The sequence below is a fragment of the Schistocerca serialis genome, chromosome 3 (assembly GCF_023864345.2).
Source record: "Schistocerca serialis cubense isolate TAMUIC-IGC-003099 chromosome 3, iqSchSeri2.2, whole genome shotgun sequence".
Lineage (NCBI taxonomy): Eukaryota > Metazoa > Arthropoda > Insecta > Orthoptera > Acrididae > Schistocerca > Schistocerca serialis.
The window spans coordinates 887,852,283-887,865,346 of NC_064640.1; the positions used below are offsets into that span (position 1 = coordinate 887,852,283).

The 13,064-nt window shown below is 44.3% G+C and overlaps 1 protein-coding gene across 3 annotated transcripts in view; it reads left to right on the forward strand.

The window, feature by feature from the left end:
• The window catches only part of LOC126471125 (transcription factor CP2), a 941,484-nt gene that overhangs the window by 329,752 nt on the left and 598,668 nt on the right, over positions 1-13,064 (forward strand). The gene's annotated exons all lie outside the window — the stretch shown is intronic.

Sequence of the window (13,064 nt, forward strand, 5' to 3'; positions counted from 1 at the left end):
CTGAAATACACTCCTGGAAATGGAAAAAAGAACACATTGACACCGGTGTGTCAGACCCACCATACTTGCTCCGGACACTGCGAGAGGGCTGTACAAGCAATGATCACACGCACGGCACAGCGGACACACCAGGAACCGCGGTGTTGGCCGTCGAATGGCGCTAGCTGCGCAGCATTTGTGCACCGCTGCCGTCAGTGTCAGCCAGTTTGCCGTGGCATACGGAGATCCATCGCAGTCTTTAACACTGGTAGCATGCCGCGACAGCGTGGACGTGAACCGTATGTGCAGTTGACGGACTTTGAGCGAGGGCGTATAGTGGGCATGCGGGAGGCCGGGTGGACGTACCGCCGAATTGCTCAACACGTGGGGCGTGAGGTCTCCACAGTACATCGATGTTGTCGCCAGTGGTCGGCGGAAGGTGCACGTGCCCGTCGACCTGGGACCGGACCGCAGCGACGCACGGATGCACGCCAAGACCGTAGGATCCTACGCAGTGCCGTAGGGGACCGCACCGCCACTTCCCAGCAAATTAGGGACACTGTTGCTCCTGGGGTATCGGCGAGGACCATTCGCAACCGTCTCCATGAAGCTGGGCTACGGTCCCGCACACCGTTAGGCCGTCTTCCGCTCACGCCCCAACATCGTGCAGCCCGCCTCCAGTGGTGTCGCGACAGGCGTGAATGGAGGGACGAATGGAGACGTGTCGTCTTCAGCGATGAGAGTCGCTTCTGCCTTGGTGCCAATGATGGTCGTATGCGTATTTGGCGCCGTGCAGGTGAGCGCCACAATCAGGACTGCATACGACCGAGGCACACAGGGCCAACACCCGGCATCATGGTGTGGGGAGCGATCTCCTACACTGGCCGTACACCACTGGTGATCGTCGAGGGGACACAGAATAGTGCACGGTACATCCAAACCGTCATCGAACCCATCGTTCTACCATTCCTAGACCGGCAAGGGAACTTGCTGTTCCAACAGGACAATGCACGCCCGCATGTATCCCGTGCCACCCAACGTGCTCTAGAAGGTGTAAGTCAACTACCCTGGCCAGCAAGATCTCCGGATCTGTCCCCCATTGAGCATGTTTGGGACTGGATGAAGCGTCGTCTCACGCGGTCTGCACGTCCAGCACGAACGCTGGTCCAACTGAGGCGCCAGGTGGAAATGGCATGGCAAGCCGTTCCACAGGACTACATCCAGCATCTCTACGATCGTCTCCATGGGAGAATAGCAGCCTGCATTGCTGCGAGAGGTGGATATACACTGTACTAGTGCCGACATTGTGCATGCTCTGTTGCCTGTGTCTATGTGCCTGTGGGTCTGTCAGTGTGATCATGTGATGTATCTGACCCCAGGAATGTGTCAATAAAGTTTCCCCTTCCTGGGACAATGAATTCACGGTGTTCTTATTTCAATTTCCAGGAGTGTATAACATAATAGCTGCTTGGAAATGTAGATTACTCTTTGTTGAAGGAATTTATTTGGACTTTCTCCGCACAAGATACAGTATTGCGTTCCTACAATATTCCTTGTATCTGCATCAAGACTAATTAATCACTGTCTTATATTTTCATGACCGTAGCCATAACGACTACGGAAAAAGTAGTCATTTGTAGAGAAACTGCAGTCATCCTTTCGTATTCTTTACGATGCTATGCAGCTGGCTTGTGCCTGCAATTTCTGTACAGCATAGCGAGGCCGAAACATCTTGTAACAGGAGACGAGAGTGTAAGAACTTATGACGCCAGAGCTCGGTCGGTTTACATTCCTTAATTCGCATTGCGCACTAAATCTACTTAATTTGTGTTCCTACTCTTCGTTGTTGTCCTGCCACAAGTGGAATTCCTAGAAGTTGCTTTACGTCATGGTAATCTATTGTGATGCAGAGAAGCTGCTATTCGAACAGAACTCATAACCACTGTGAGGTTTTACTTTGTTGACAGTGCTTATTGCATCTCTTAATGCCATTGTTTTCCCACAGAACACACGATTTCTACATTTGTATAATGAGAATAGCAGCGTCTGAGAATCGGTTTTCGGTGTTCAGATGCACGAAAGTTTTCTTTACTATTGACCCACATCGTTTCTTACGTAGACGCTACTCTTTCTTTGGTTAAGCGCCGGGGAATCACGCTTAACGGGCTTCTATCGCGGGTGTTAGGAGGGAATGTTTACATTATGTGGCCGTACTTAAGTATACAGTGGCCCAGAGACAATTGCATTCTCTTTCACGGTTGCTAGCTCACTACAACATCCAAACGTAACGTTCCGGTAATTCGGATCCCTAGCCAAGTCAACAATAAATACAGTGTAATGTTATTATACGCGAACGACAGAGGGTACATATTCCTGAACCATGTGTTAGTTTTCAAAATGGTTCAAATGGCTCTGAGCACTATGCGACTTAACTTCTGAGGTCATCAGTCGCCTAGAAGTTAGAACTAATTAAACGTAACTAACCTAAGGACATCATACACATCCATGCTCGAGGCAGGATTCGAACCTGCGTCCGTAGCGGTCGCTCGGCTCCAGACTGTAGCGCCTAGAACCGCACGGCCACTCCGGCCGGCTTGTTAGGTTTCAGTGCTTTCCCAGCGAATGGCGGAATGGGTTCTTGAATATGCCACGGCCCCTTGATCTCAACGTCGGCGGGACACTACACTCCAACAATGGATAAATTCAAGGTAGTGCCCATTAATAAGTGAAATAAACCGGAACTATCCGACTGCACTGTCGGTGATAACTTCTGGAGGTTGCCGCATGGTTTAAAAACCAGGGCAGGTGGTACGAACCGTTATGAAATGGAGCGAACAGGAAGTGGAGAAGGGTAATGGAAGAGTTAGATCTTTTGGGAGGATTATGAGAAGACATATTCATAAAACTACACATAAGACGCATGTGCTGCAGTACTGCCCTAGTATACACCAATGTCCCAGTCAGGAAATGCTATAAGACCTGTGCACTCTGATTACTCTGAGCAGTGCTGCTGTTGACTCGTTACTTTCTCCATAAACTTGAGAAAGCAGTAGAGCAAGCGGAGACTTGCATCCTCTAAACATACAAGTACCGCGTGGGAAAAATGAAACTGTCCTGGAAAATATTTATCAACTGACGCGGAATTGACCCTCGTTAATGAACAGGAGAACTGCCCATCGAAGGAAATTTTGGAAACCGTGATTTGGGTGCACTATTCGGAGTCTATGACGAAGTAGACTCTGTTCAAGAAACCCACCATTACGGCAAGCAGAACAGCAAGTTGCAAGTAATACCGGGGTGAGTGACCTGTGGGATCAGAACTGTCAACTTATTGAAAGTCGTGAAGAGCCTGAGTTGTTCCCAAAGTATAACTATGATACTGCTGGCACAGAAGTCGACAGGAAATTATGGGTGAAACTGAACAGAGCTCACACGGCATGGACGACGAGTAGGGTGCTACAGAGTACCCGGTTTGTGACTGTGGGGCTCTGAACCAGACAATCAAGCGTATTAGAGATGAATGCCCCTTGCATTCCTATCAGAGGAGTTGGAGCGACCTCATGAAAGCTGATGATACAGCTCTTATATTTTAAGTTTTTTTGTTTTACGCGTCTAGTTCCGTAGAACCAAATTGAGCAGCAAATGTCTAAGGTCATGGAACGTATCGGTACATGAAATTACAACATAAAAGTAATCACAGATGAAATAAAATGTTTATGAGCCCAAAAAAAGACAAGCCATCAGTTTATGTAAACGCAATCAACAGTATAACACAGCAATCAGCTTAATTTTTCAAGGAATTCCTCGACAGAATAGGAGTAGTGGCGCATGAGGAAACCCTTCAGTTTAGATTTGAAAGCGCGTGGATTACTGCTAAGATCTTTGAATTCCTGTGGTAGCTTATTGAAAACTGATGCAGCAGTATACCGCACACCTTTCTGCACAAGAGTGGAGGAAGTGCGATCCAAATGCAGATTGGATTTTTGCCGAGTACTAACTGAGTGAAAGCTGCTAGTTCTTGGGAATAAGCTGATATTGTTAACAAGAAACGACAGTAAAGAATATATATATATACACTCCTGGAAATGGAAAAAAGAACACACTGACACCGGTGTGTCAGACCCACCATACTTGCTCCGGACACTGCGAGAGGGCTGTACAAGCAATGATCACACGCACGGCACAGCGGACACACCAAGAACCGCGGTGTTGGCCGTCGAATGGCGCTAGCTGCGCAGCATTTGTGCACCGCCGCCGTCAGTGTCAGCCAGTTTGCCGTGGCATACGGAGCTCCATCGCAGCCTTTAACACTGGTAGCATGCCGCGACAGCGTGGACGTGAACCGTATGTGCAGTTGACGGACTTTGAGCGAGGGCGTATAGTGGGCATGCGGGAGGCCGGGTGGACGTACCGCCGAATTGCTCAACACGTGGGGCGTGAGGTCTCCACAGTACATCGATGTTGTCGCCAGTGGTCGGCGGAAGGTGCACGTGCCCGTTGACATGGGACCGGACCGCAGCGACGCACGGATGCACGCCAAGACCGTAGGATCGTACGCAGTGCCGTAGGGGACCGCACCGCCACTTCCCAGCAAATTAGGGACACTGTTGCTCCTGGGGTATCGGCGAGGACCATTCGCAACCGTCTCCATGAAGCTGGGCTACAGTCCCGCACACCGTTAGGCCGTCTTCCGCTCACGCCCCAACAACGTGCAGCCCGCCTCCAGTGGTGTCGCGACAGGCGTGAATGGAGGGACGAATGGAGACGTGTCGTCTTCAGCGATGAGAGTCGCTTCTGCCTTGGTGCCAATGATGGTCGTATGGGTGTTTGGCGCCGTGCAGGTGAGCGCCACAATCAGGACTGCATACGACCGAGGCACACAGGGCCAACACCCGGCATCATGGTGTGGGGAGCGATCTCCTACACTTGCCGTACACCACTGGTGATCGTCGAGGGGACACTGAATAGTGCACGGTACATCCAAACCGTCATCGAACCCATCGTTCTACCATTCCTAGACCGGCAAGGGAACTTGCTGTTCCAACAGGACAATGCACGCCCGCATGTATCCCGTGCCACCCAACGTGCTCTAGAAGGTGTAAGTCAACTACCCTGGCCAGCAAGATCTCCGGATCTGTCCCCCATTGAGCATGTTTGGGACTGGATGAAGCGTCGTCTCACGCGGTCTGCACGTCCAGCACGAACGCTGGTCCAACTGAGGCGCCAGGTGGAAATGGCATGGCAAGCCGTTCCACAGGACTACATCCAGCATCTCTACGATCGTCTCCATGGGAGAATAGCAGCCTGCATTGCTGCGAAAGGTGGATATACACTGTACTAGTGCCGACATTGTGCATGCTCTGTTGCCTGTGTCTATGTGCCTGTGGTTCTGTCAGTGTGATCATGTGATGTATCTGACCCCAGGAATGTGTCAATAAAGTTTCCCCTTCCTGGGACAATGAATTCACGGTGTTCTTATTTCAATTTCCAGGAGTGTATATACAGGGTGTCCCAGCTATCTTGTCCACTCAAAATATCTCTGGAACAATAACAGCTATTGGAAAACGACTTTCACGGGTATCAATGTAGGGCTGGGGCCCATGGATATACATTTTTGGAAACATTCTAAAACGAAAGCATATGTGTTTTTTAACACAAACTTATGTTTTTTTAAATGGACCTCCTATATTTTTTCTTCAGCAATCCATAGCATGACAAAGCACATACACAATGGCGTTGATTGCATCGCAATATTCCCATTACATCCCGAGATATTAGACGCGAAGTTGACGCTTGAAACACGCGACATGCGCTGCTAGCGCACGTCCTGAGGCTCAGGCGTGAACCCCATGCTGCCCGTAATCGCGATGTGATTGACATGTGTAATCACACCTCCATACTTATCAAGATGGACACTTACTTGTCAATCACATCGCGATTACGGGCAGCATGGGGTTCACGCCTGAGCCTCAGGACGTGCGCTAGCAGCGCATGTCGGGTGTTTCAAGCGTCAACTTCGCGTCTCAATATCTCGGGATGTAATGGGAATATTGCGATGCAATCAACGCCATTGTGTATGTGCTTTGTCATGCTATGGATTGCTGAAGAAAAAATATAGGATGTCCATTTAAAAAAACATAAGTTTGTGTTAAAAAACACATATGCTTTCGTTTTAGAATGTTTCCAAATATGTACATTCATGGGCCCCAGCCCTACATTGATACCGGTGAAAGTCGTTTTCCAATAGCTGTTATTGTTCCAGAGATATCTCGGGTGGACAAGATAGCTGGGACACCCTGTATATACAGGGTGTTACAAAAAGGTAGGGCCAAACTTTCAGGAAACATTCCTCACACACAAATAAAGAAAAGATGTTATGTGGACTTGTGTCCGGAAATGCTTACTTTCCATGTTAGAGCTCATTTTAGTTTCGTCCACCTACGCTCAATGGAGCACGTTATCATGATTTCATACGGGATACTCTACCTGTGCTGCTAGAACATGTGCCTTTACAAGTACGACACAACATGTGGTTCATGCGCGATGGAGCTCCTGCACATTTCAGTCGAAGTGTTCGTACGCTTCTCAACAACAGATTCGGTGACGGATGGATTCGTAGAGGCGGACCAATTCCGTGGCCTCCACGCTCTCCTGACCTCAACCCTCTTGACTTTCATTTATGGGGGCATTTGAAAGCTCTTGTCTACGCAACCCCTGTACCAAATGTAGAGGCTCGTCGTGCTCGTATTGTGGACGGCTGTGATACAATACGCCATTCTCCAGGGCTGCATCAGCGCATCAGGGATTCCATGCGACGGAGGGTGGATGCATGTATCCTCGCTAACGGAGGACATTTTGAACATTTCCTGTAACAAAATGTTTGAAGTCACGCTGGTACGTTCTGTTGCTGTGTGTTTCCAATCCATGATTAATGTGATTTGAAGAGAAGTAATAAAATGAGCTCTAACATGGAAAGTAAGCGTTTCCGGACACATGTCCACATAACATTTTCTTTCTTTGTGTGTGAGGAATGTTTCCTGAAAGTTTGGCCGTACCTTTTTGTAACACCCTGCATCTATATACACACCACTTATTGCCCGAACTGCCCGTTTCTGAGCCAAAAATACCCGTTTAGAACTGGAAGAGTTACCCCAAAATATAATACTGTACGACATAAGCAAATAAAAATAAGCAAAATAGACTGATTTTCGTGTCGAGCGATCATTTACTTCAGATACCGTTCGAATAGTAAAAATAGCAGCATTAAGTCTTTGAACAAGATCCTGAACATGGGCTTTCCACGACAGTTTACCATCTATCTGAACACGTAGAAATTTCAACTGTTTAGTTTCACTAGTCATATGCCCAATCTGTGAAATTAAAACGTCGGGTTTTGTTGAATTCTGTGTTAGAAACTGTGAAAACTAAGTCTTAATATGATTTAGCGTTAGTATATTTTCTACAAGATTTTCTACAAGCCATGTACTTATGTCATGAACTGCTCTATTTGAGACAGTGCCAATGTAGCACACAACAGCCTTTACTACCAAGCTAGTGTCGTCAGCAAACAGAATTATTTTAGAGTTACCAGTAATACTAGAGAGCATATCATTTATATAAATAAGGAACAGGTGTGATCCCAGTACTGATCCCTGGGGCACCCCCCTCCCTCCCTCCCCCCCCCCCCCCATTTGAATAGGAACTTTGATATTGATTGACATTTAGTTAATTTTACGTGTAATTTTGTCTTTCTGTGTTCTTGTAATATACATATGCTAACGTTATATACCTGTATTTTTAAACTGCAAACGAATAAATGAATAAAACCATTCGTATGCTTCCTTGTTTCATTGCGTTTGAGTGAGTTAGAGGAGGAGACGCGTTTAGTGAACAGTTGAATGCAACACAAATTGGAGCTCACAATAAAATAACGCGTGTTCATTGTCGAGTGTCATGCCGAACTGTTTGCACAAGAGCTAAAGACCATAAGCGTTTTGACAAGATGTCCAGAAAAATCTGAAATGCAAAACTTTCTGGTAAGATGGCGCGAAATTGGCTCTGAAGCGTATAAAAACCGTAACTATCCGAAAAGAGTTGTACTATCTGTTGTAAATATTATCGGGGACAGTTTTTATGTTTTATGTTGTGTACATAGTGTCCCCATCTGAAAGCAGGTTTAGAAGGAATTGAGAGAAACTGTGCTAGAATCGCTCCAGGTCGTACAGCACATACGGATGTGTAGCGTATATGGTCAGGGAAATACGACGTAAATCTTTGGAATAAAAGCTGTATTGTTCTCACAAAACTGTGTTTGGCATGTTTAGAGAAGCGATTTTCGCAATAGGCAGTGCACCAATAATTCTTCCTCCATTCGTATTTTGTGCAGCGCTCAGAAGAATAAGACAGCAAAAATTAGGGCGCACACCGAGGGATACAATCATTATTCTCTCGCACCATACACGAATGGAATAGGTCAGAGAGCGCCTAATATTGATATGAAGTAACCTCTGTCATGCAGTCTACATTGATTTACGGATTATAGCTGCAAATGTAAAACCTTCATTGTTCCTTTATACTCCGAACATACTATGTTCAGAAAAGACTTACACTTTCAGCTCTATGTTTATGAATGATACGAAATCTAAAGAGGACAAACTTGCACCAGAGAATTAACATAAAAAAATATAACAGAAAACTTTTGAAACAGAAAATCTTGATTAATCCTTTCCACAGGAGCAGATAACATTGTTTAATGCACCCTTTTCTCTTCCCTCGTCACGTATGGACAACAGCAAGAAAACTGGAAGGTAATTAGAAGGGGCATGGAAGTTTGAAGGTTTGATTCCATCAGGTGAGCGTATGTAGTCCAGCATAAAGATTACTATTGGCGATAATCGGAGATTTTGATTCAAAACTGAGTCCATAGCGTAATTTTCAACATCGCAAATATTCCGAGCAAATGTTTTCATATACGTAACAACACTGAAGTCATGGCTAACTTAAATGTATCATTTATCAAAGAACTGAACCAAACTCCAAAGTCTGACTTCTCTGACAGAGAAGAGAGTATAGGTATTAGTAAAGAAGCGAGCTTTTGTTGTGAAATACAAACGAAATCATAGCGAGTAGCAGAAAGGAACTTGTTTAAACACGCATGTAGAAAACTTTCAAAAAAAAATACTATTCTGCAATACATATAACGAGTAAGGCGAAAACACTGTATGAGAACTAAATGCAGTTACAGAAAGAAATAAGGACGATTAGTGTTTTATGTTCCATCGACGACAAGGTTATTCGGGACGGGCCACAATCTCGAAATGAAAAAGAGTGGGGGTTAAAATTAGCCATTGTCGTATTTTAAAGAAAACATAAAGACATTCACCTTGAATCGTTCAAGTACACCATAGAAAACCTAAGGATATATAGGTGAGCGAGGATTTGAATCCCGCTCTTCGGAAAGCGAGTCCTGTACCTTAACCACAGCTCCAAAATAAAAATGGGCCCTAGTATAAACTGAACTAAAATGGAAAAGGAGGGCAAGTAACATTTAAAATAGTTATTCATTGTGCTAACTTAAAGTATTCCGTTATGGAAGTGATTCATGTAATTCATGCAACGACTGAAGAAAGTTGTAACGCTTTGGACTGGCAGAGAAACGGGATAAATGAGCGTATTTTTTAAAATGCTGAACGTAAGAGGACAAGTGAAACGAAAGTGTCTTCGCGCCCAGTTGGTGTGACGCGTGGCGCACATGCTCGCAGGCCGGAAATTACTACCCACGCGATTACTAAGTTCCAGGAAAGAGAAACAATAGCACTCCACTCTGGTAGCCTACAGGTCGCGCCTGCAAGCCGCTCTCTCGGCAACCCACACAACTTGTTCGGTGGCGGGCACATGCTGTCGTAGCAACCAGTTCATTAACATCTCTTGAGTTACTCCCAGTACAGGTCAGCGAGGCCACCGACGACACTTGAATAAAGCTTTTGGACAGTAACAACGAGAAGGACACTGTTGTTATATATAATCCTTTGTTTTGAGCACTTTCGTTGGAAAGTGCGCCACGGATGTGCTCCGCGAACTACAAACACTTCCCATCATCCTCCGTAAATGGTCTTAATTTTCAACGTAATTTAAGTAAGCAAGGTGAAATTTTCTCAGCTTTTCACTTAAAAATTGTGTTTACAAGACGAAAATTCACTTTTTTGGGAAACAGATGTAAACTACCCATGTATGTACGTGATAACCTCTTCAAAGGACTCGAAACGTTTTCCAGCCACTCATTTCATTTTAAAATAGGTGGAAATCGGTAGATGACATTCCAGATCTTTGAATCCGTGTTTCGCCACTACTAAAGCGGGCAGGTGTATTGTCCTGATCACAGGTGACTTTTCCTCTTTTCCAGACCAGATCTCATATAACGTATTTTTTCATACATCTGGTCCCGAAGACTGGACTACTGTTCCTAAGTTGTTGTTTTACCTTTTGAAAAGAAATCGAGAGTAGAGTCTCTTTCGCATCCCAGAAAACACTCTCCCGACATATAAAATCGGATTCACTCTTTCTGCTGTAATACTACCTGCTTCATGCCATTACTTTGCTGTTTCATTTCAGATGCTACGTGATGGGCACAAGTGGAATATACAGTTACACAAGTGCACAACTTCAGTTGTATTCTTTTAAAAAAATGTTAGATCATAATTCGAACAACACAGCCACCATCGTGAAGAAAACGTTTCCGTAGTTGATTGTTCGCGTGAAATGCACTGTGGCCTTTCTGCCGATACGCTTATGGTGTTAGTTATTTCATACGCCATTAACCGACGATCGTCCAACATCATATTATGCACTTTGTCTCAAGACAACTAAGTCCACATTTGAATTCAGCCGCCCCATTCTTAACGTTATCGTTAACATAGCCTGATAGGTCTGCGCTATGCTGGAAGACTTCGGCTTCACATTTAGTACAATTTTGCGAAAGATTTTACTGTTTTTATTTACTCTTTTATTTGGTTTTGAGAGAGCCTTGAGAAAATACAGCTGTTCAGATAAAGAAAGAACAGTTCCTTCACTATCTCGTTAGATGAACTTCGGAGTATTAACTGAATATCACAGTACTTGTCCACTTCGCGTACTATAATTTGTGAAAAATGTTCAAATGTGTGTGAAATCTTATGGGACTTAACTGCTAAGGTCATCAGTCCCTAAGCTTACACACTACTTAACCTAAATTATCCTAAGGACAAACACACACACCCATGCCCGAGGGAGGACTCGAACCTCCGCCGGGACCAGCCGCACAGTCCATGACTGCAGCGCCCTAGACCGCTCGGCTAATCCCATGCGGCATTTGTGAAAAACCTTGATAATTTTTCCGATAATGAAATGTTAGGGTTGACGTAGATGACTCACATTGTACAGCGGATTGATACTTGTTGTTGTGGCACAATATTAAGGTAATAGATTCGCAACCGGAAAGAATTCATGCAGATTTAAAGTTTCCAGGGTCATTTAACGCCGAAGTCTACCAGGAAAATAAAATAAAGTTGAACCTCTGTTATGTAGAATTCTGTAAATTTTTTACATTTTATTCTGCCTATAAAAATAAGGTAACTCTACAAAATTAATGATTTTAGGACCTTCCGTTTTTGACTTATTAATTTTTAAGGTTCCCAAGATTGTGCGAGTATTGTCGCGCTTCGAAACCTTAAAATGGCCAAAGCTCAAAAACTATTTGACTTACAGATCTGGAATTTATACTATTTGATTCAGTTTCTTGTAAACTTTAAAAATATGTGCTGTTTGATCATATTCATTTACATGCCAATTTATTTCCAGACAAAATTTTTTAGTTCGTTATTTCAAACCAGGAAGTTTTTAGTATCGAAGAAAAAGTGCATGTGAGTCATACACAATCGGTGTGCCAAATTTCTTGATGGTATCCAATTTGAACATACTAAAATAAATTTCACTTGATGCAATTTGCATTGCGAACTGTACATTTGCACCTTGTTTGCAAGCTCGTCTATAAAATTAAAGCTAAAGTGAAATTAATGTGTAATAGTTAAGAATACTTCGGTTTAACATTTTAAGAATTGAGTTATTGATCCCATGAGACAATTGAAATGAGTAATGTGAGGGATTTTATGTAATTTTCATTTTATACAGGTTGGTCAGAAAGAGTTTGAACAGCTTGCAAGGCTGTTGCAGGGTAGGTTATGCTGATAAATACTTTTTAAGGAAAAAATCTATATGTTGTGTCATTTGCGAGTTAATTATCATTGAAGTTAGCCAATCAGGCCGTTGCGCGCGGAAATTCAAGCGGCCCGCCAGAAACAATTAGTGTCAGTTGTTGCCATAGCGTTGATGATAGCACACGAGAATGCTCAGCCTTTGACTCGTGTTGGATCCTTACTATCGTTTCATGTCCTATTTGTGTATCGCTCTCTTGTTCGGTTTTAGGAAACCAAACGAAGATTGCGTATGGCATCATCGTCTCTGGAGGGGAGGGGGGGCTTGAATTTGCGCGCGCAGCCGCCTGAATGACTAACTTCAGTGCTAGTTAAGTCGGAGACGGCGCAACATATCAAATTGTTTTCTTAACAATTATTTCTTAGCACAGCCTGACCTGCAACACTCTTACAAGCTTCTCAGACGGTTTCTGACCACGCTGTATAAATTTTAATTTAGCTGTGGTTTATGTTAATAGAAAATATATGCCACCGATATGTATTAAAACTAAAACATTCGCTTCTGTTAACACTGTAATTCACTTCAGAAGAGATAAATTGTTGAGATAAAATTAGCAAAGAACTGGAGTGACAAAGAGAAGCAGTGTACTGCGTAAGTGTATGACTCATTAAGCACATGTGCTGGGGTGACAGAGTGGCAGAAACGTACCGCTGTCATGATTAAAATGTCTAATTACCCAATAAAATGCTGAAAGGCGTATGTTGGAGAACGACAAGTACCAAGTGCGGGCAACGAAGTGAAACATTTTACTTGTCGTATTACAACATGTGGCTTTCAACATTTTATTGGACGATTAAGTATTTTAAATAGTGAGATCGCAACATTTCTCCCACTGC